At 45.0% G+C, this 22,215-nt stretch overlaps 1 protein-coding gene and 1 long non-coding RNA gene across 2 annotated transcripts in view; one reads left to right on the top strand and one right to left on the bottom strand.

The window, feature by feature from the left end:
- The window catches only part of LOC143930019 (C-type lectin domain family 2 member L-like), a 111,836-nt gene that overhangs the window by 46,958 nt on the left and 42,663 nt on the right, over positions 1–22,215 (bottom strand). The gene's annotated exons all lie outside the window — the stretch shown is intronic.
- Positions 13,872–20,482, top strand: LOC143930980 (uncharacterized). The gene is made up of 2 exons (XR_013262864.1): positions 13,872–14,410; positions 20,226–20,482. It is a non-coding gene; the product is annotated as an uncharacterized LOC143930980 (long non-coding RNA).

Genomic DNA, 22,215 nt, shown 5'->3' with positions numbered 1-22,215 from the left:
TAATCATTTTTTCTTCTTTTTCCATCAGATTCATCGCTGCGGAGATCTTGTGTGCCATACAAGCTCTTCATTCCAGAGGCATTGTGCATCGGTAAGTATCATCATAATATGACCCATCATATTTTATTGGTCTCCAAACTGCGGCGTGCAGGCCAGATGCGGTTGTTTGCTTGGCTGTATCTGGATCTTAGGGAGCTTTTCCCTCCACTGATGCAAGAAACTATCCCCCCCGACTGACATCAATGAAGGGGCACTATTCCCCCGACTGACACCAATGATGGGGCACTATTCCTCCCACTGACAACAATGATGAGGCACTATTCCCCCGACTGACGCCAATGATGGGGCACTATTCCTCCTACTGACACCAATGATGGGGCACTATTCCTCCTACTGACACCAATGATGGGGCACTATTCCCCCTACTGACACCAATGATGGGGCACTATTCCCCCGACTGACAACAATGATGAGGCACTATTCCCCCGACTGACGCCAATGATGGGGCACTATTCCTCCTACTGACACCAATGATGGGGCACTATTCCCCCTACTGACACCAATGATGAGTCACTATTCCCCCTACTGACACCAATGATGGGGCACTATTCTTTCCACTGACACCAATGATGAGTCACTATTCCTCCTACTGACACCAATGATGGGGCACTATTCTTTCCACTGACACCAATAATGGGGCACTATTCCTCCTACTGACACCAATGTTGGGGCACTATTCCTCCTACTGACACCAATGATGGGGCACTATTCCTCCTACTGACACTAATGATGGTGCACTATTCCTCCTACTGACACCAATGATGGGGCACTATTCCCCCTACTGACACCAATGATTAGGCACTATTCCCCCCGACTGACGCCAATGATGGGACACTATTCCTCCTACTGACACCAATGATGGGGCACTATTTCCCCTACTGACACCAATGATGAGTCACTATTCCTCCTACTGACACCAATGATGGGGCACTATTCCTTCCACTGACACCAATGATGGGGCACTATTCCTCCTACTGACACCAATGATGGGGCACTATTCCCCCTGACTGACACCAATGATGGGGCACTATTCCCCCAACTGACACCAATGATGGGACACTATTCCTCCTACTGACACCAATGATGGGGCACTATTCCCCCTGACACCAATGATGAAGCACTATTCCCCCGACTGAAACCAATGATGGGGCCCTATTCCTCTCACTGACATCAATGATGAGGCCCTATTCCTCTCACTGACATCAATGATGGGGCCCTATTCCTCTCACTGACAATGATGGGGCCCTATTCCTCCTTCTACTGTCCACAGGAAAGAAAGTTTGGACACCTCTGTTGAAGTTTGGAGAGTCTTGTTCTAGATGATAACAGCCTACTTACCTTTTTTTTTCTTCTTCTTTTTTACAGTGATCTACATACAAGCAACATCCTCATTGATACTACCGGGCATGCAAAGATTATCGACTTCGGGTTGTCAAGGAGAAAAGAACTTCCTTATGACCCGGAAATTACTACTATTACTAGCTCAATGGTAAGTCACACAGTCCATTTAGGCTCCATCCACACCTGAGCGGATCCATTTACTGACTTTTTTTTTGCAGCTTTATACAAGCTTTTTAAAGCGTTTTAGACAAGTGTTTTACAGCTTCAGGCTTTTTTGTTTAGCCAATAGAAAGCACAGGGGGGAGGGAGGAGAGGGAGAGGAAATTCGTTTTTTTTTTGGGAATGTTGTATAGCAGAAAGTAAAAAATATAGTTTTTTATTCAAAATTGTTGGTCTTTTTTTGTTTGGAGTAAAAAAAAAAAAAAAAAAAAAGACAGAAGTGATCAAATACCATCAAAAGAAAGGTTTATTTGTGAGAAAAATAGGACATCAATTTTATTTGGGTACAGCGTCGCACAACCGCACTATTGTCAATTAGAGCAATGCCAGTGCCGTATCGCAAAAAATGGCCTGGTCATTACGGGGGGTAAAACCTTTGGGGCTGAAGTGGTTCATTTCTTCAGACCTTGGAAGATCCAGATATTAATAATGTAATAAAAGGTGGGGAAGCCGGCTGATAAAAAAAAAAAAAGAAACAGCTGAGCTTGTTTAACCACTTCAGCTCCGGAAGGTTTACCCCCCTTCATGACAAGGCCAATTTTTGTGATATGGCACTGTGTTACTTTGACAATTGCACGGTCGTGCAACGCTATGCCCAAAATAGAATTGATATCCTCTTTCCCACAAATAGGGCTTTCTTTTGGTGGTATTTGATCACCTTTTATTTTTTTGCGCTATAAACAAAAAAAAAAGAGCGACAATTTAGAATAAAATAAAAAAATTTAAAAATCTAAATTTCTTCATCAATTTAGGCCAATATATTCTGCTATATATTTTTGGTAAAACAAAATCCCAATAAGTGTATATTGATTGGTTTATCCAAACGTTATACTGTCTACAAACTAAGGGATATATTTATGACATTTTTATATATATTTTTTTTACTAGTAATGGTTGCGATCAGTGATCAGACACCTAACTGACATTTTTGACGTTTTTTTGGGGACCAGTGACACCAATACAGTGATCAGTGCTAAAATATGCACTGTCACTGTAATTACACTCGCAGGAATGGGATTAACATCCGGGGCGATCAAAGGGTTAAATGTGTTCCATGTGAGTGCTTGCTAACTGTGGGGGGAGGTGGTTTGACTGGGGGAAGACAGATATCTGTGTTCCTGCTTAGCCGAAACTCAAGCTCTCAATCTTCCCCTCTGACAGAACGGCGATCTGCCTTGTTGACATAGGCCGACCGCTGTTCTGTCTGCCTCGGTTACGATCGGTGGGCAGACCCGCTGACTGGCTCCCGCTGTGATTGGAGTGTGTCCCCAGGCAGAGCGCGTGCGTGCCCCCATCCAATCACCGGTACATGATTTCGCGCTGATGGCCTGCCTTGCCGTAATATATGGCCCGTGGGGCGGCCCAGAAGTGGTTAACATTTTCAGACGTTGGGCATACCGGATACGTCCAAAGGGCTGAATAATGTAATAAAAGGTGGTGAAAATTGAAACTTTGCGTAGACCCACAGAATGGGGTCGGACCTCTGTTTGGGGTGGTAGAATCATGAAACACCCAACTGCTGTTATAACATATACTATACATATTCATTGCTATAGGAGTTGAATGAAATGTTTTGTAATTTTGTATTAATTGTATTATGTTTTGGGCTATAATAATATATATATATATATTTTTTTCCAGGCCAATGTGGAACCGTGGTATGACTACCTCTGCGAATACACATGCTTTAGCCAGACAATCTTGTGCCTGTTATTGAACCTCCCTGATGATTATCGCGATCCTCAACTCGAAGACCTAATAGAGGAGGTAAGTAAATGCTCTACTCTAGCCAGAGATAGTTTACTTTCATTTGTGCTAGTAAATTGGCTAAATTAAATTGTTTAGTTATTGCTTCTGTGATGCAAATAATTTATCTTTTTAATACATGTTTTTTTTTTTTTTTAATCCACAGTGCAAGTATGCGCGAAGAAATATGCGGCATCACCCGTTCTTCGCGGGGATTGACTGGGAAAAATTGGAAGCTGGGAACCTGCGTCCACCATACGTCATGCCACCTGTAAGTATCGGAAACTAAATGGGATCATGTCTGTAATTGTGCTATGTCTGCTGTTTTGCATTCCCTATTCTGCCCCCTACTGGCGGGTATAAGTAGCTGCATAGCCTTCCGAGTTGTGCAAGTGCCGTGACCTATTGATATCCAATAGATTGCACTTTTAAGATGGAAAAACAAGCCACAGTGGACCATTTATAAGTAATGTATCAATCAAGCATGAAAGCTATCAATATATTATAAGCAGCTTCCTGCAGAGAATTTAGCATCAGTACAACATATAAAGATCATTTATACACGTGTCTGTATAGTTATAATGATATAATGACAATTTATACTGATGCATATGTCGAATTGTTACTGGTCCATGTAGGATTTCCTTTCACATGTCCACTCAGCACATAGCAAATAACAGAAGTCACCCAATAGTAATATTCCATATAGTGATAATTCGGCATTATCTGAAATCATTATTTCTGGTATCTAATGTGTTTTTTGCTCTCCACAGAGTCCAAAGGTAAACCGGAAAAAGAGGATAAGAGTGAATGGGAAGAGTTTCAAAAGACACAAAAAATGTCATCCAATAGATGTCCCGGGATTCGATTTCGTCAGCAACCGATGGAGAGAAATGCTGCAACACAGGAAGGGAATCGGGATGAGCTGGGTTCAGTTCAAAACCTGAAGGCAGCTGCCATTGCTGGACCAACCAGCTTTGGGCAGGAGATTTCTTGCCCCACAGAGTAATGTATACATGGGGGGGGTGTAACATACAGCTATTGGCTGGGGAGGGGAAATTTGCATAGGTGGGGAAATCAGATGTGGGGGGAAGGACAGGGAATGGAGGGTTGGTGCAGTGGGGTGGGGGTGGGGGGGGGGTGGGGGAATTGCAGGAGTGATGCCCTTTGTGTCTCTTCCTGCAGCAGCTGAAAGTCGGGGGTACTTTCAGCTGCTGCAGGCCGCCTTATTGGCGGCCCAGCTTTCAAATATCCCATATGAGTACACATGGGTTTATATTATCGCTAACTTATTGACCTGGAATGGGTTGATAAACTCCAGCCATGTGTGCCAACGGTGTCCACAGACTTTTAAAGATGGCAACTCCATTCTGCGAGATCATGACAGCAGAAGCGTCTTGCATCACCTGCGGCCCTGGCCACTGGTGGTGTTCTGGCTCAAGACCTGATCTGTGCTGAGTATGGGCACAACACCAGCCAAATATTACCCAAGGCCCAGTGGTCAAGTAAAAACTCACATTTTGACTTACGAAGAGGAAAGCAATTTACGAAGAGGAAAAGGAAAGCAAACCTTCCACCCCACCAGACAACTCCATGGTGTTCATCACAGTGATGGGCGACTTCAGTGTCCAATAGGTTGTGAAAGGAAATTACCAGCCTTCAAACCGCTCAAAAAAGGCCATAGGCGAGCAGCTTTCTCTAGGGGAGTCTGAAGGGAATCAAAAGACAGTACATTACAAAATAACAATGTTTGTACATATTAAGCTTGTACACAGCAGGGGAATTAGATGAGGGCAGGACAGGGAGGGGGGTTAGTACGGCGGGGGATTAGTGCGGGGGATATGAGCTCAGGATCAGTCCAAATCTTGAAGTCAGCTGTCATTGCTGGATCAACGAGCTGTAGGCAGGATATTTCTTGGCCTGCGGAGGCATGCATACATAGGGATGGGGATGCTTGTGACATCATTAAACTACAGCTCCTGGATTGGGTGGGGGGAGTTTGTGCAGAGGACTACACAGCAGTGATATTCAGATGTGGGCAGGACAGGGAGGGGGATCAGTGTGGCGGGGGGGGGGGGGGGGATAATTGCAGGTAGAGAAATACTGCAACACCAGTAGGGAATCGGGATGAGCCCAGTCCCGTCCAAATCCTGAAGTTAGCCGTCATTGCTGGACTAACGAGCAATGCTTGTGACATCATTGAACTACAGTTCCAGGAAGGGAAGGGGAAATTTGTGCAGATGTATACACAGCAGGGGGAATGAGATGTGGGTAGGACAGGGAGGGGGATCAGTGAGGCGGGGGGGGGGGGATTACAGGGAGAGGTATACTGCAACACCAATAGGGAATTGGGAGGAGCCTTGGTTCAGTCCGAATCTTGACGTCAGCCGTCATTGCTGGACCAATGAGCTTTGGGTGGGAGATTTCTCATTCCACAGAAGCCTGCACACATAGGGGTGGGGATGCTTGTGACATCATTGAACTACAGTTCTTGGATGTGGAGGAGGGGTTTGTGCAGGTTTGTACACAACAGGGGGAATCAGATGGGGGAGGACAGAGAGGGGGATCAGTGCGGTTGGGTGGTGGGGGGGGAGATGCCAACAGCAATAGGGAATCAGGATGATCGTCTTATGCCTATATCGCTGGGTGCTGCACTAGGGTGTCCAAAATCCAGGGCACTTAAACAGTCCCCCTAATGGCCGCAAAAAAAAAAAAAAAACACCACCGATGGCGTCCACAGATTTAAAAAAAAACACACAAAAACACAAAAAATATAAAAGAAAAAAGCCAAAAATAGTTGTGGTTTTATTTTTCTTATATGTAAAGCCGTGATTTCAGCACTGTCAGAGGTGATTTCACCACTACAGTTAAAACAAGAGCATATATGCCGAAGCATGGGGGCAGGGGTGGAGGAGCGATTTGCTCCTAACATTAGGGGCGGATTGCCCCCATGCTTTGGAATATTTTTTTTTTGGGGCACAGATTATGTTAAAAAAGGTTTTATTTTTACTGTTTTATTGTATTTGCTTTGCAGATATGGCAAGTCTTAGGCCGCGTACACACGGGCGGATTGTCTGCCCAACTAAGTTCGTCAGACAATCCGACAGACAGTCCGTCCTACTTTTGAGTGAACGGACTTGACCACACACGATGAACAGACAGTCCGCTGAAAGCTTGCGCGATGACGTGTATGGCACGTACGACGGGACTAGAAATACGACGTCCAATACACTGCAATGCAACCTTCGGCATGTAAATCCTTTCTGAGCATGCGCCATACTTAGTCCGTCCAACTTGCCTACACACGAGCGGACTGTCCGCTGAAACCAAGTTTGGACGGACAAAATTACGGAAATTCCGAAAGACCTAGTCCGTCAGACTGTCCGCTGAAAAAGTCCGCTGAAGCCCACACATGAGCGGATTGTCCGCTGAAACACGTTTCAGCGGACTAAGTTGGGCAGACAATCCGCCCGTGTGTACGCGGCCTTACTGTTTTACTGTAATGTTACTTTGTTTCATTGTTAATCATCATTTCCTTAGTAGGTACGCCATTCAGCTGCAGCACAGGTTTAGTTATCTTGACAGCAACAGTGTTTGCTCCCACGATATGTAAAGTCGTGACTCCAGCGATGTCAGAGGTGATTTCACCACCACAGTTAAAAAAAGAGCATATATGCCAAAGCATGGGGGCAGGGGTGGAGGAGCGATTTGCTCCTAACATTAGGGGCGGATTGCCTTCATGCTTTGGCATATTTTTTTTTTTGGCCACAGATTGTTTAAAAAAAAAGTATTATTACTGTTTTATTGTATTTGCTTTGCAGGTATGTTAAGTCTTACTGTTATACTGTAATGTTACTTTGTTTCATTATTAACCATCATTTGCTTAGCAGGTACGCCATTCAGCTGCAGCACAGGTTTAGTTATCTTGACAGCAACAGCGTTTGCTCCCACGATATGTAAAGCCGTGATTTCAGCACTGTCAGAGGTGATTTCACCACTACAGTTAAAACAAGAGCATATATGCCGAAGCATGGGGGCAGGGGTGGAGGAGCGATTTGCTCCTAACATTAGGGGCGGATTGCCCCCATGCTTTGGAATATTTTTTTTTTGGGGCACAGATTATGTTAAAAAAGGTTTTATTTTTACTGTTTTATTGTATTTGCTTTGCAGATATGGCAAGTCTTACTGTTATACCGTAATGTTACTTTGTTTCATTGTTAATCATCATTTCCTTAGCAGGTACGCCATTCAGCTGCAGCACAGGTTTAGTTATCTTGACAGCAACAGCGTTTGCTCCCACGATATGTAAAGTCGTGACTCCAGCGATGTCAGAGGTGATTTCACCACCACAGTTAAAAAAAGAGCATATATGCCAAAGCATGGGGGCAGGGGTGGAGGAGCGATTTGCTCCTAACATTAGGGGCGGATTGCCTTCATGCTTTGACATATTTTTTTTTTTGGCCATAGATCGTTTAAAAAAAAACGACTTTTACTGTTTTATTGTATTTGCTTTGCAGGTATGTTAAGTCTTACTGTTATACTGTAATGTTACTTTGTTAACCATCATTTGCTTAACAGGTGCGCCATTCAGCTGCAGCACAGGTTTAGTTATCTTGACAGCAACAGCGTTTGCTCACAGGATATGTAAAGCCATGACTCCAGCACTGTCAGAGGTGATTTCACCACCACAGTTAAAAAAAGAGCATATATGCCGAAGCATGGGGGCAGGGGTGGAGGAGCGATTTGCTCCTAACATTAGGGGCGGATTGCCCCCATGCTTTGGCATATTTTTTTTTTGGCCACAGATTGTTTAAAAAAAAAAAAAGTATTTTTACTGTTTTATTGTATTTGCTTTGCAGGTATGTTAAGTCTTACTGTTATACTGTAATGTTACTTTGTTTCATTATTAACCATCATTTGCTTAGCAGGTACGCCATTCAGCTGCAGCACAGGTTTAGTTATCTTGACAGCAACAGCGTTTGCTCCCACGATATGTAAAGCCGTGATTTCAGCACTGTCAGAGGTGATTTCACCACTACAGTTAAAACAAGAGCATATATGCCGAAGCATGGGGGCAGGGGTGGAGGAGCAATTTGCTCCTAACATTAGGGGCAGATTGCCCCCATGCTTTGGAATATATTTTTTTTTGGGGCACAGATTATGTTAAAAAAGGTTTTATTTTTACTGTTTTATTGTATTTGCTTTGCAGATATGGCAAGTCTTACTGTTATACCGTAATGTTACTTTGTTTCATTGTTAATCATCATTTCCTTAGCAGGTACGCCATTCAGCTGCAGCACAGGTTTAGTTATCTTGACAGCAACAGCGTTTGCTCCCACAATATGTAAAGTCGTGACTCCATCGATGTCAGAGGTGATTTCACCACCACAGTTAAAAAAAGAGCATATATGCCAAAGCATGGGGGCAGGGGTGGAGGAGTGATTTGCTCCTAACATTAGGGGCGGATTGCCTTCATGCTTTGGCATATTTTTTTTTTTGGCCACAGATTGTTTAAAAAAAAAGTATTTTTACTGTTTTATTGTATTTGCTTTGCAGGTATGTTAAGTCTTACTGTTATACTGTAATGTTACTTTGTTAACCATCATTTGCTTAACAGGTGCGCCATACAGCTGCAGCACAGGTTTAGTTATCTTGACAGCAACAGCGTTTGCTCACAGGATATGTAAAGCCATGACTCCAGCACTGTCAGAGGTGATTTCACCACCACAGTTAAAAAAAGAGCATATATGCCGAAGCATGGGGGCAGGGGTGGAGGAGCGATTTGCTTCTAACATTAGGGGTGACTTAGATAGTCCGCCTGCCAGTTCTCCACTCCCGGGATGTAAATGGCTGACAGGGCTGGTACATGTCGCTCTGCCCACCGAAGTATGTGAGCAACCTCCCATGCGGTGGCCGAGCTTCTTGTTCCTCCTTGGTGATTGACGTATGCCACAGTCATGGCGTTGTCTGACTGGATCCTGATTGGATGCCCTCGCAGTCTTAACAACCAAGTGGAGAGACATAGCCTGATTGCTCTCAGTTCGAGCAGATTGATTGGCAACTTGGATTCCTCTGCCGACCAGAGGCCCTGGGTCGACTGAACTTCCATTATTCCACCCCAGCCTGATAGGCTGGCATCCATTGTGATCACTGTCCATTTCACAGGTAGGAACGACTTCCCGGACTGAAGTGCCGGGGACCTCAGCCACCAGATCAGGGAAACACTGACTAACTGGCTCACCTGAATCTGCCGATCCAGGGACAATGGAGATTTGTCCCAATTTGTCAAAATCTCCTTCTGCAGGACTCTGGTGTGGAACTGGGCATATGGTACTGCCTCGAAGGAGGCCACCATGAGTCCCAGGAATTGCATGCAGAAGTGTAGCGATGACCACTTGTTCATCAGAAGTTTCGCCGTGGCTCTGAGAGTCTGCTGCTTGTCTCAAGGGAGAAACACTCTCATTTCCGTGGAGTCCAGCAGTAAGCCTAGGTACTCCAAACGCTGAGTCGGTACAATCACCGACTTCTTTAGGTTTAACTGCCACCCAAATTCTTGCAGGGTCTGCATGGTGATCGCCACATCCTCCTCTAACTCTGAGATGCTCTCAGGAGGAGACCGTCTACGTATCCCATGATCGTGATCCCGTGTTGCCGTAGCAACGCCAAAACAGGAGCCAATACCTTGGTAAAGACTCGGGGGGCTGATGCCAAACCAAAAGGGAGAGCCACAAACTGGTAGTGGGCTTCCCCAACTGCAAATCGCAGAAACTTCTGATGCCAAAAGCATATAGGTATGTACAGGTACGTATCCTGGATGTCTAAGGACGCTAGGGAGTCCCCTTAATGGAATGCAGCGACTACTGAGCGAACTGATTCCATTCTGAAACTCTGTACTTTCACAAAGTAATTGAGGGCTTTTAGATCCAAGATTGGGCGTACCCCTTCCTTCTTGGGGGCTACAAACAGGTTTGAGTAGAATCCCTAAAGCCTTTCCACTTTTGGAGCAGGTACTATCACCCCACGACTCAGCAGGTCCCTTACTGCCCCTAAAAGGGCCTCCCAGCAAGCCGGGAGTACAGGTATGCTGGAGGGGAAGAATCTGTTTTGCGGCCAAGAGAAGAACTCTATCTTGTAGCCTGAGGAAATCAGATCGCAGGCCCATTGGTCAGACAGCCGAGAGGTCCACCGGGCTGCAAACTCCCGAAGACGACCCCCCACCCGAGTTGAGGGTGGGGGCAACCTTCATGCGGTAGCACATTTGCTCGCAGGCTGGTTAGGCTTGCGGTTCCAGGGACGCTTTGGTCCTTCAGCGGTCATCCTGTCGGGCTGAGGACGCTTAGTGGAAGCTCCGGGTGGACGAAAAAACAGTTTCAGAAGAAAAAGATGGCCCTTGCCTACGGCGTGGCTCCTTAGCCTTTCTGGCCTGTGGGAGTAAAGTACTCTTATCACCTGTGGCAGGGAAGATCCGTCAGGGCTTTTTTTGGATGTCTGGTCAGCAGACCAGCATTTTAACCAAATCAGGCGCCTCAGCACCACTGCTGACACTGAAGCCCTGGATAACAGAGGGCGGGTATCCAGGGCCTTGTCACAAATGTACTTAAGGCCTTGCACTTGTTGGTCTGCTAGTTCCACGCAGACAGGAGAAGCCTGTTGTTCTCCCAATTCGCAGTGCAACATTTTTGTCCACTAAGTTAGTGTCTGCGACACAAGTGTGGATGCCAGTACTGCTCGCATGGTTGACCCCACAACCGTAAACAAAGAACGAGCCATTGTCTCGGTCTTCCTGTCCGTGGAGTCCTTAAATGCAGGGGTACCCTCTACCGGGATTGTGGTTACTTTGTTTAACCTGGATACTGGGGGGTCCACAACCAGAGGAGCTGACCATTTCTTGAGAAGGCTCTCCTCAAAGGGGTAGTGCACCGCCATATACTTGGGGACCGAAAAATGGGATTTTTATAACAGCATACCTGTAAAATCCTTTTCTTTTGAGGTACATCACGGGATACAGAGACTCAGTAATTACTGGTGGGTTATAGGGTATCACTAGGTGATTGGACACTGGCACACCCTAGACAGGAAGTTCAATCCCCCATATAACCCCTCCTCCTACTGGAGGTACCTCAGTTTTGTAGCAAAGCAATATAAGTATATTAGAAGGGGGGAGGGACCTCTGTGTCCCGTGATGTACCTCAAACGAAAAAGATTTTACAGGTAAGCTGTTATAAAAATCCTATTTTCTTTCTCGTACATCACGGGACACAGAGACTCAGTAATTACTAGTGGGATGTCCCAGAGCAAAGCTATCTGAGGGGAGGGGAACCACACAACATAGGGTGTACTCAGACCCGAGGACCCTATACCGTTGCCTGCAGCACTAAGCCCAAAAGGTGATGTCCTCATTCCGTAGAACAGGGATTTGGAAAAAAGGAAGGCCGAACAATATCTTGGTTTAGATGAAAACCTGAGACCACCTTCGGTAGAAAACTAGGAAGAGGGCGTAATACCACTCTATCCTTGTGCATTATCAGATACGGTTCTTTACAAGAGAGGACCGCAAATTCTGATATTCTTCTGGCAGAAGAAATGGCCCCCAGAAAAATAAATTTCCTTGTCAACAGAACTAAGAGAATCTGACGTATCGGTTCAAAAGGCGGCCTCTGTAAAGCTGACAGTACCAAATTCAAATCCCAGGGGTTCAGAGGCTCCCTAACTGGAAGATTGAGGCGCGTTACCCCTTGTATAAAGCTTCGGACCAAATATTGTGAAGCAAGTGGACGTTGAAACAGAACTGATAAGGCCGAGACTTGGCCCTTGATGGTACTCAAGGCCAGTTTCATCTCTAACCCATTTTGAAGAAATTCGAGGATTCTGCCTATGACATATTTTCTGGGGTGCCAACCCCTGGATTCACACCAGGAGACATATGCTTTCCAAACTCTATGATTAATCATTCTGGAAGCTGGCTTTCTTGCATTAATCAAGGTAGATATCACAGGGCCCGAAAGCCCACGATTCTTCAGAATGTGGGTTTCAATAGCCAAACTGTTAAATTTAGCATTTGTAAGGTAGGATGGAATACCGGTCCCTGGGGTAGCAGGTCTGGACGGGGCTCTACTTGGACCCTACCACCATCTTCACTATTACTGCATACCAAGCTCTTCTAGGCCATGCTGGGGCCACCAGAAGTACCAACTTCTTTTCCTGACTGATCCTGCAAAGCAGTCTTGGCAGTAGCAGAATAGGAGGGAACACATAAATCAGAGAGAACTGATGCCATGGAGTAACCAACGCATCTGTCCCGCATGCAAGAGGATCCCTCATTCTTGACACAAAGTTGTCGACCTTGTTTTTGAACCTGGACGCAAAGCGATCTACATCCGGAACCCCCCATCTCTGGCATATGGCCAAAAAGACATAGGGGGGGAGAGACCATTCCCCTGGCACTAACTGCTGGCGGCTCAAGCAGTCCACCTGCCAGTTCTCTATCCCCAGAATGAAGACTGCCGATATGCATGGCACGTCTTTCTGCCCAGATTAAGATCTGGTTTACTTCTTCCTGAGCTGCACGACTTCTTGGTGCCCCCTTGGTGATTGATATAAGCCACTGCTGTGGCATTCTCGGACTGGATCCTGACAGGGCAACCCTGCAACCTGATTGTCCAGGCTTTTAGAGCTAGATACGCAGCACGGATCTCCAGGATGTTGATGGGTAAGGCCCTCTCGGTCCTGGACCATTTCCCTTGGACAGTCGACTGTTCCAGGACTGCCCCCCAACCCGAAAGACTGGCATCTGTTGTTACCACTGTCCAGGTAACTGGTAAAAAGGATTTTCCTTTCTGCAGTTTTTTGGGTACAAACCACCAGCTGAGGCTCCGACGCGTTGTAGGGGACAGATGCATCGGAAAATCTAACGCCTGAACCTTCTTGTTACAGGCCGAAAGGATACTGTTTTGCAGTAGCCTTGAATGAGACTGAGCGTAGGGAACTGCTTCGAATGAAGCCACCATCTTCCTCAACAACCTCATACAAAGACGAATAGAAGGCTCCTTCTTTGCCCTGACTACCTGAATCAGTTCTCTTATAGCACTGATCTTTGCTTGGGGTAGGAATACCCTCTGCTGGGCTGTATCTATGACCAGACCCAAATACTTTAGTCTTCTTACTGGTTTTAAAGAAGACTTCTCTAAGTTGAGGACCCAACCTAGGCGTTTCAGGTAGTTGGTCCAAATTTTAGTCCAGGCAGACTACCAATTGGTCTAGCAAGAGCAAGTCGTCTAGGTATGCTATTATCGTTATACCTTGGGCCCTTAATCTGGCAAGAGGAGGGGCCAAGATCTTTGTAAACACCCGAGGTGCAGTAGCTAGCCCGAAAGGCAGAGCTATGAACTGAAAGTGGCATTTTTCTACTTTGAAACGCAGGAACTTTTGATGAGCAGGGAAAATAGGTACATGTACCCTTGATGTCTATTGATGCCAGATGTTCTCCTTGTAAGGATTAAGGGGTGTCAAAACAAAATGGTTGACCTTATGTTTTACTAAATGCATGTATTTTTCTATCCTTCTCTGTAAAATAAGGATTCGTCATCTATTGTCACGTACTCATCAAGAAGAGGCCGCATCAGCCCTAAAAAGCAGTCTACGCCCAGAAGATTGTCTTATCAGCTGATAACACCCGGAGAATTGTCTTTACTTTGAAAATGTTGTTTTTTTTTACATTTGCTGATGTTTGCTCTTTTCTGTCTATAAAAGATGTAATAAAGAAGCCTCAGAGCCACAGTCAGTCAGAGACAGTCAGAGTTAACGACGGACTTCTGAGCAGAAATACTGAATAATACCTCTGTGTCTCTTTGCTCGGATAAGAACTCTAACTAACAATTGGGAAACGGTAACATAACCTGACAAATAGGTGACTTGTTGAGGTCACACCTAACATTTCTGGCGCCGCGAATAGGGACTCGCTGAAGAAACTACAAGAGGCGAACGAACATAAGGACGGAACGAAATGGTCGGGCACATCAAAGAACCACAGACAAATCCTGCGCAGGTAAGAAAAGCTTTATTTTCTTATAAACTCTGTGCTTCTTAGATTTGTGCCCACCTGATCTGTCTGAATTGTTCTTCAGGTAAAAACCAACCTCTGTAGTAAGTGGGTCTTGAACTTAATATTTTGGCTTATGTTACCGTTGTTTCTTGTCTGTCTACTTGTCATCTGTCTGTTGTGAATGAGATAAGCCCTGTTTGTATGGTGTGAATTGAAACATATATCATCCCAATGGGTAACGGAATGCGCCCTTAACTCGTAAGAGTACTTTGGGGGTCCGACACTTAAGTTTGATATACGCTTTTTGATTCATGAGCCTAAAAACGGGTTGAAAGTATAAGTCCTGACTGCCTCGATAAAGCAGGAATAAGAAACGAATGCTGAGAGATTCCATGGTAATGGGACGGAAATAAGGTCTCCACAAAGTCCCGGAGACCTAGTCATATGTGTTTGGCCACCAAAAGGGAATGCTTGTATATGTTGTAGCCGTCAGTCTGGTCATAATATTTGTCAGTTGGCTAGCATATAAGGTAATTCGATTTCAGAAATCTCATCTAGGAGAGGTTTTTAGTATTTTGGCACCCTAGGAGGAGAAGGCAACGAGACACTTAGTAAGTGATCCAAACGCCACCTAGGCAGGACTGTCAAAATGGGCCAGACACATGGTAAACCCCAGGAGGAATCTCAGAAATGTTATGCTGTTAAAGACATAATTACAATGTTGTATGGGAAGGATAAGGCACAGGGCACAAATAGGATTCTCAAGAAATTGGGGATGGATGGAGAAAATGGATTAAGTGTAGAAGGTTGGGAAGAAATAAAGAAAGACAGACAGGGAGAGATATTGCAGAACGGATGGGTATCACAAATACAATGTTTAATTAAGGTTTCCAACAGGGCTAAAGAGGAGGGATGGGAGTATTGTCAGGAAAAGGGTGGATGGGATATGAAGGTCCGACACAAAAGTCTTCCTTCTGCTCCCGGCGATAGGGTAAATACGGGAGATACTCCACCTCCTTATAACACTACCACACCAGGTAGCGAAAGACCAAAACTTTATCCTTCCTTAAGAGGAAGAGGATGGGTATGCCGAGTATGCGGTATCCAGAATACAGACTGGGCACAGGAATGTGTACATTGCGGCGCTCAAAGACCAGAGCCCGTAGCTCCAGTCCATAGTCGGACTAGGGTAATACAAGTAAATAATCCAAATGCGGGTCAAGCAGGACAGCCACCTACAGTGACTCGACAAGTCGTTCTGAGGACATGGACACCTTGGTCGGCTGACACTCTTATGGCATTAATACAGAATGCTCCTGATCCCGTAGCAAAACCTGCCGCATTCTGTAGATTCGTGACACAATTACTAGACACACATGAAGCAACTTGGCAAGATGGGGAAGATATATGTAGACATAAAATGACACTAACGATGTTTAATCAATTTATGAATGAAATTGCTCCACATAGACCACAAGGGGATCCAGCGGCAGATCCACCAGGAATACATCCTCGTCATATAGACTCTAGACCCCTGTTTATTGCTCAGTTACGAGAATTTTGCCAAGGGAAACAGCAGGAAAGGGGTTCGACAGCGCCCATAAAACAGGCCCCAGGTCAGACTGTTACAGAATTTTACCTCAACATGGAAAGCATGATGGCTGACGAAGGTCTAGATTTAGCCTTACCCGTCACCATTAGGGCTTTCAATCGACAGTTTATGGAAGGACTAGTACCCCAAATAGGTGACAAACTGAAAGCATGTACTCCCGAATGGAGAGCCATACGGGACAGAGGAACATTGTTGCAGAAAGCACAAGGCATAGAGGCTGATTTAGCAGAAACTAAACCCAGAAGGACACCGGGAGTTAACACTGTTGCCCGGGTCAATGAAGGAGGGAATTCCTCCCGTAAACCTCTTACCTGTTATTACTGCAACAAGGTGGGACATATAAAAAGAGACTGTAGGAAAAGGATAAAAGACGAACAGGAAGGAAACACGGACAGAGACACGAGGGACTACAGACAGAGGCGTACCAATGATAGGGACGATCCGACCGCATGACTTGCCCCAGTCCTAGCTGAATCAGAGAACAAAATGCTCCACATGTTGATGAAGGTGGAAGGTAAACATATTCCTTGTTTGGTTGACACAGGAGCGTCACGCAGTCTGTTGTCTGATTCAGTAGTCCCTCCACACATGACGTCCCGTGACACCATACCCATAAGTGGTTATGACGGTCTTTTGTCCGATGCCCCACTGACTGACTAAACCTTTAAAAGTAAAAATAGGGGGAATGGCTACCGCCTGACACTTGTGTATTGTTGCAATATGTAGATGACCTATTGTTATGTTGTCCGGATAACGATACTTGTTTAAAAGCCACTCTCTCATTGTTACAATTCCTGGCTGAAAAAGGGTGCAAGGTGAATAGAACTAAGTTACAGGTATGTCAGAAAAAGGTTGTCTTTTTGGGCCACTGTATATCCCAGGGTACTCGACATCTCACTGAAGACCGAGTCCAGGCCATAAGACAAATGAATATCCCACGCAACTTTAAGCAACTTCGTATGTTTCTGGGAATGGTATCATATTGTAGACAATGGATACCACATGCCAGTTCGCTGATGCAGCCATTATATGATTGCTTGAAAATAGTACCCTATGTACTCACAGAAGCAGGTCATGAATCTTTTAGCACCTTAAAAAGGTTACTAATTTCGGCACCTGCGATCGGGATCCCTGATTATACCAAAACATTTCATTTGTACATTGCTGAAATCACGGGACACGCAACAGGGGTGTTGACACAACAACACATCAAACAAAGGCCGGTAGCATACTTCTCGGCGGCCCTCGATCCTGTCTCTAGAGGATCACCGTCCTGTGTACGAGCAGTTGCAGCAGTGTCAATTATCATTGACAAATCCTCAGAAATTGTCTTAGACAATCCTGTAGTGGTACATACCACACATGACATACACGCCATCTTATCACAGGTCCAACCAAAACACATATCAATGGCAAGGCAGCTGCGTCTACAATGCACTTTGCTCCTACCCCCCAATGTTACCTTTCAGCGATGCACTTCTTTTAACTTAGCACAGCTTTTACCATTACAGACAGATTTGACAGGGGGGAGTAATGATGATAATGGTGTAGATACAGCACAAGATACTCAGGATTCTGACACACTTTCATTTCATGACATAACATCTGATGAACACGATTGTTTTCAACTTATGGAACAAGAAACCACGGGGTTCCCACATGTCACAGACATACCCATTGCAAATGCAGAACACACACTGTACATAGATGGTAGTAGATTTGCCGATGACAAAGGTAAATATCACACAGGTTATGCTGTGGTAACGGACACACAGGTAATTGAGGCAAAGTCATTACCAGCACACATGTCGGCATAAGAAGCGGAACTAACCGCTCTAGAGAAAGCCCTAGAACACTTGGAGGGACAAGAAGGGAACATTTACACTGATTCCGCATACGCCTACGGTGTGGCACATGATTATGGCCACATATGGAAAGCTAGAGGTTACCTTACAGCAGCAGGCACACCTGTTAAACATGGTGAAGGAATCAAAAGAGTCCTGAACAATCTTCAAAAGGTTATAAGAGTAGCCATCATGAAGATAGCGGCACACACGAGCGCAAAAACAACTGAGGCAAAAGGAAACGCATTTGCAGATTTAACTGCAAAGAAGGCAGCTCTAGGGGAAGTAAGCCCTGAGACCTTAGCCACGGTACAGGTGAGTATGCCCGAAACCACATGGCAGCAGCTAATGGAACTACAGGAACAAGCAGGGGCTATTGAGAAGGACCGTTGGGTTAAGGAGGGAGCTGCACCAGGCCTTGACAATGTATGGAGAGAAGGAGACAAAATATGTCTACCCGCTTCTCTATACCCAGCAATGGCAGCGGCTGTTCACTTACCCACTCATGTCAGCTCCAATTCTATGTATAGGATTGTAAGCCAAGGATGGCTAGCCCCTGGATTCAGTAGTACTGCAAGGAACTACTGTGCTGCATGCCAAATCTGTCTGATTAATAACCCAGGACAGAGAGTGAAAACCCCACGTAAACATCAGGTCCGGGCCCAATATCCCTTTCAGAGACTGCAGATTGACTACATACAAATGCCTAAGAGCGGCCCCTTTGAATTTGTTCTCGTGTGCATCTGCCTATTTTTCAGGCTGGCCGAAAGTTATCCTGTGAAATCAGCTACGGCAAAAGCCACCGCCAAGAAACTGATTAGTGAGCTGATACCTAGGTTTGGTCTCCCAGAAACAATAGAATCAGATAGGGGGACACATTTCACGGGAGAAATAATGCAAAATGTGATGGCAATGTTAGGGGTTCAACAAAGTTTTCATACTCCTTACCATCCACAGAGTTCAGGATCAGTAGAAAGAGTAAATGGTACAATCAAGCTGAAAATACAAAAAGCTATGCAGGAGTTGAACAAACCATGGCCTGAGTGCCTACCCTTAGCTTTGTTCTCTATTAGGTACACCCCAACAGGAAAAACAGGGTTATCCCCATATGAAATACTGTTTGGAAGTGCACCTAGATTAGGTTTATATTTTCCTCAAAGTATGCAATTACAATGTGATAGTTTAACTACGTATGTAATACAGTTGCAACAGCGTCTGACTAAAATCCACAAGAGTGTGTATTCTTCTCTTCCAGACCCTAATTCTGTCACAGGTACTCACGATCTACAACCAGGAGACTATGTGTATGTAAAGAAACATACCAGAAAGACACTGGAACCAAGGTTTGAAGGTCCTTTCCAGGTGCTATTGATTACAGCAACCTCAGTGAAATTGGAAGGGAAACCTACCTGGATCCACGCTTCTCATTGTAAAAAGGAGCCAGTTGGCAAATGACAACATGTATCTTTTTATTGTTTCAGTAATTCTGGCTAATAGTTTGGTTACCTCACAGAATAAAATACACAAGGATGAAGGATTTTCTAAAAAAAATGTTATTACTGAAGTTTAAATATGCTTATGCCCAGAAGTCAGGATATGAGAAATGTTGGATTTGTAGCAAATTACACCCCAGCACAGCAAGTATACCACTGATGGCAGTTCCTATAAACTATACTGATCTTGCTAACAGTAGCATTAACAATTAGAATTACATGAATTAGCAATTGAAAGTATGAGTGCAGCACTGACAGGACTCTGTGAAACTACTGAGGACTATGAGTGCTGTACTTGGATACATAACACCAGCATTGAGGTACCTGATTATTATGACATCATTGCACAACACCGTACGGAAGTAAAGAATTTACAAGAGAAGGCCCGAAATATTGGTCGCGACTGGGATCCGTTTGGTGGAACTTTTAGTTTCTCAGGGTTATTCTCTTGGGTTAAGAAGGCAGCAATGACGATTATAGTGGTGCTCTTATTCGTATTTTTCTTTTATGCATGCTTTAAGTTGTTTATGTGCTTTTGCAAGAAAGCCAAGGTAAATGATGCGGAAAAGATGGAACTTTTGTGAAGATAGGTAGATTTAGTTTCTTGACATCACCCATCTGTCAGAAAAGCCACTCTTCCTGAATTTTAGATGTTGGTACTGTCCAGGGGGATGGGTGTATACCCCTCTGACAACTCGCGGTCAGGGAGAGTACTCTGGATATAGGCTGACTAGAACTTGTTCAGGTGGACCCAGGGCAAGAGGGAGGGGTGATGTCAAAGGGGGAAATGTAAGGGGTGTCAAAACAAAATGGTTGACCTTATGTTTTACTAAATGCATGTATTTTTCTATCCTTCTCTGTAAAATAAGGATTCGTCATCTATTGTCACGTACTCATCAAGAAGAGGCCGCATCAGCCCTAAAAAGCAGTCTACGCCCAGAAGATTGTCTTATCAGCTGATAACACCCGGAGAATTGTCTTTACTTTGAAAATGTTGTTTTTTTTTACATTTGCTGATGTTTGCTCTTTTCTGTCTATAAAAGATGTAATAAAGAAGCCTCAGAGCCACAGTCAGTCAGAGACAGTCAGAGTTAACGACGGACTTCTGAGCAGAAATACTGAATAATACCTCTGTGTCTCTTTGCTCGGATAAGAACTCTAACTAACAATTGGGAAACGGTAACATAACCTGACAAATAGGTGACTTGTTGAGGTCACACCTAACATCCTCCTTGTAGGATGGAGACTACCAACCGGATTGATTCCATGTTAAAGGACCGTATGTCTAGAAATCGGTTTAGATCTTTGAGATCTAGAATGGGTCTGACATCTCTGTTTGGCTTCGGTACCGTGAAAAGGTTTGAATAAAACTCCATTCCCTGCTCTTGCATGGGAACTACCATGATCACTTTTTGCGTCAATAGTCGCTCCAGCGCTATAAGGAGAGACTTCTTTTTCTCTGGGTCTCTGGGTACATTTGATCTGAGGAAACGAGAAGGGAATTCTCAGAATTCTAGTTTGCAACCTATAGTTATTGTGGAGACCACCCATTTGTCCCGAAATTCCTCCTGCCAGAGCCCTGACAACTTTAGTAGTCTTCCCCCTACTCGAGTGAGCGGGGGCGCCCCTTCATAAGCAGCTCTTAGCGTTTTGTCTTGAAGACCTTCTCCCCCAGGACTTCTTTTGTCCCTGGGGTTGACTCTGAGTTTTAACCTTAGAACCTGACGGAGGAGGCCGTTGTGACTGCCTGGAGGCTGATGCCCCTGGCACTGGAGAAAGCGCCCATTTAAAGGAGGGACATTTACTCCTTTTCTTGACTGGTAAAAGGGTGCTTTTCCCACTAGAGATCCTTTGGATATAATTGTCCAAGTCTTCTCCAAACAGTTTTGCACCACGAAAGGGAAATCCTGGCAGGAGTTTCTTACATGGTGATTCGGCTGACCAATTTTTCAGCCACAACATTCTACGCATGTGTACCAATCCAAGCGAGAGGTCTGAAGAATAGAATCTCTGATAGCATCAACAGCAAAACACAGAGCCACTGGAAGGTTAGCTAACCCCCGGGCTTGCTGTTCAAGTAAGACTTTAAGCACCTGTTTAACATGGTCTCTCAAATATTGACAGACTCCAATTGCTGCCACTGCATGTTGTGCTACTGAACCTGCCAAGGAGAATTTTTTAATAGGAATTCTATTTTCTTATCAGTTGGATCCCTAAGCATCTGAGTGTTGTCAACAGGACAAGTCAGGCTTTTGTTTACAGAGGAAATGGCGGCGTCAACTGCCGGTATACCCCACATATTAGTAAATTTTTCCTCCATAGGATAGAGTGTAGAAAACTTTTTAGGAGGAAAAAAAAGTTTATCTGGGTGATCCCACTCAGAATAGATAAGCTTTTCCATTAAACCATGAACAGGAAAAGCATGTGCAGTTTGAGGAGGTTTCAGTGAACCCAGAGAAGTGGGTTCTTTAAGACCCCTTTCACACCACACCACCCTTTGCGTCGGCGGTAAAATGCCGCTATTTTTAGCGGCGTTTTACCGCCAGATTTCGGCCGCTAGCGGGGCGCTTTTACCCCCGCTAGCAGCCACGAAAGGGTTAAAACCGCCGGCAATACGCCGCAATATCGGCGTTTTGCCAGCGGCATTACAGTGCTGCCCCATTGATTTCAATGGGGAGCAGCGGTGGAGGAGTGGTAACCACACCGCTCCTTCACCGCTCCAAAGAAGCTGCTGGCAGGACTTTTTTCTGACGTCCTGCCAGCGCACCGCTGTAGTGTGAAAGCCCTCTGGGCTTTCACACTACATACAATGGTGCAGCTTCTTTAGGGCGGATTGCAGGAGCTATTTCTAACGCTATA

This window comes from Lithobates pipiens, unplaced genomic scaffold, assembly GCF_037356315.1.
Source record: "Lithobates pipiens isolate NorthernLeopardFrog02 unplaced genomic scaffold, aLitPip1_a1.2 Scaffold_25, whole genome shotgun sequence".
NCBI lineage: Eukaryota > Metazoa > Chordata > Amphibia > Anura > Ranidae > Lithobates > Lithobates pipiens.
This window is presented reverse-complemented; position numbering and strand designations above follow the sequence as displayed.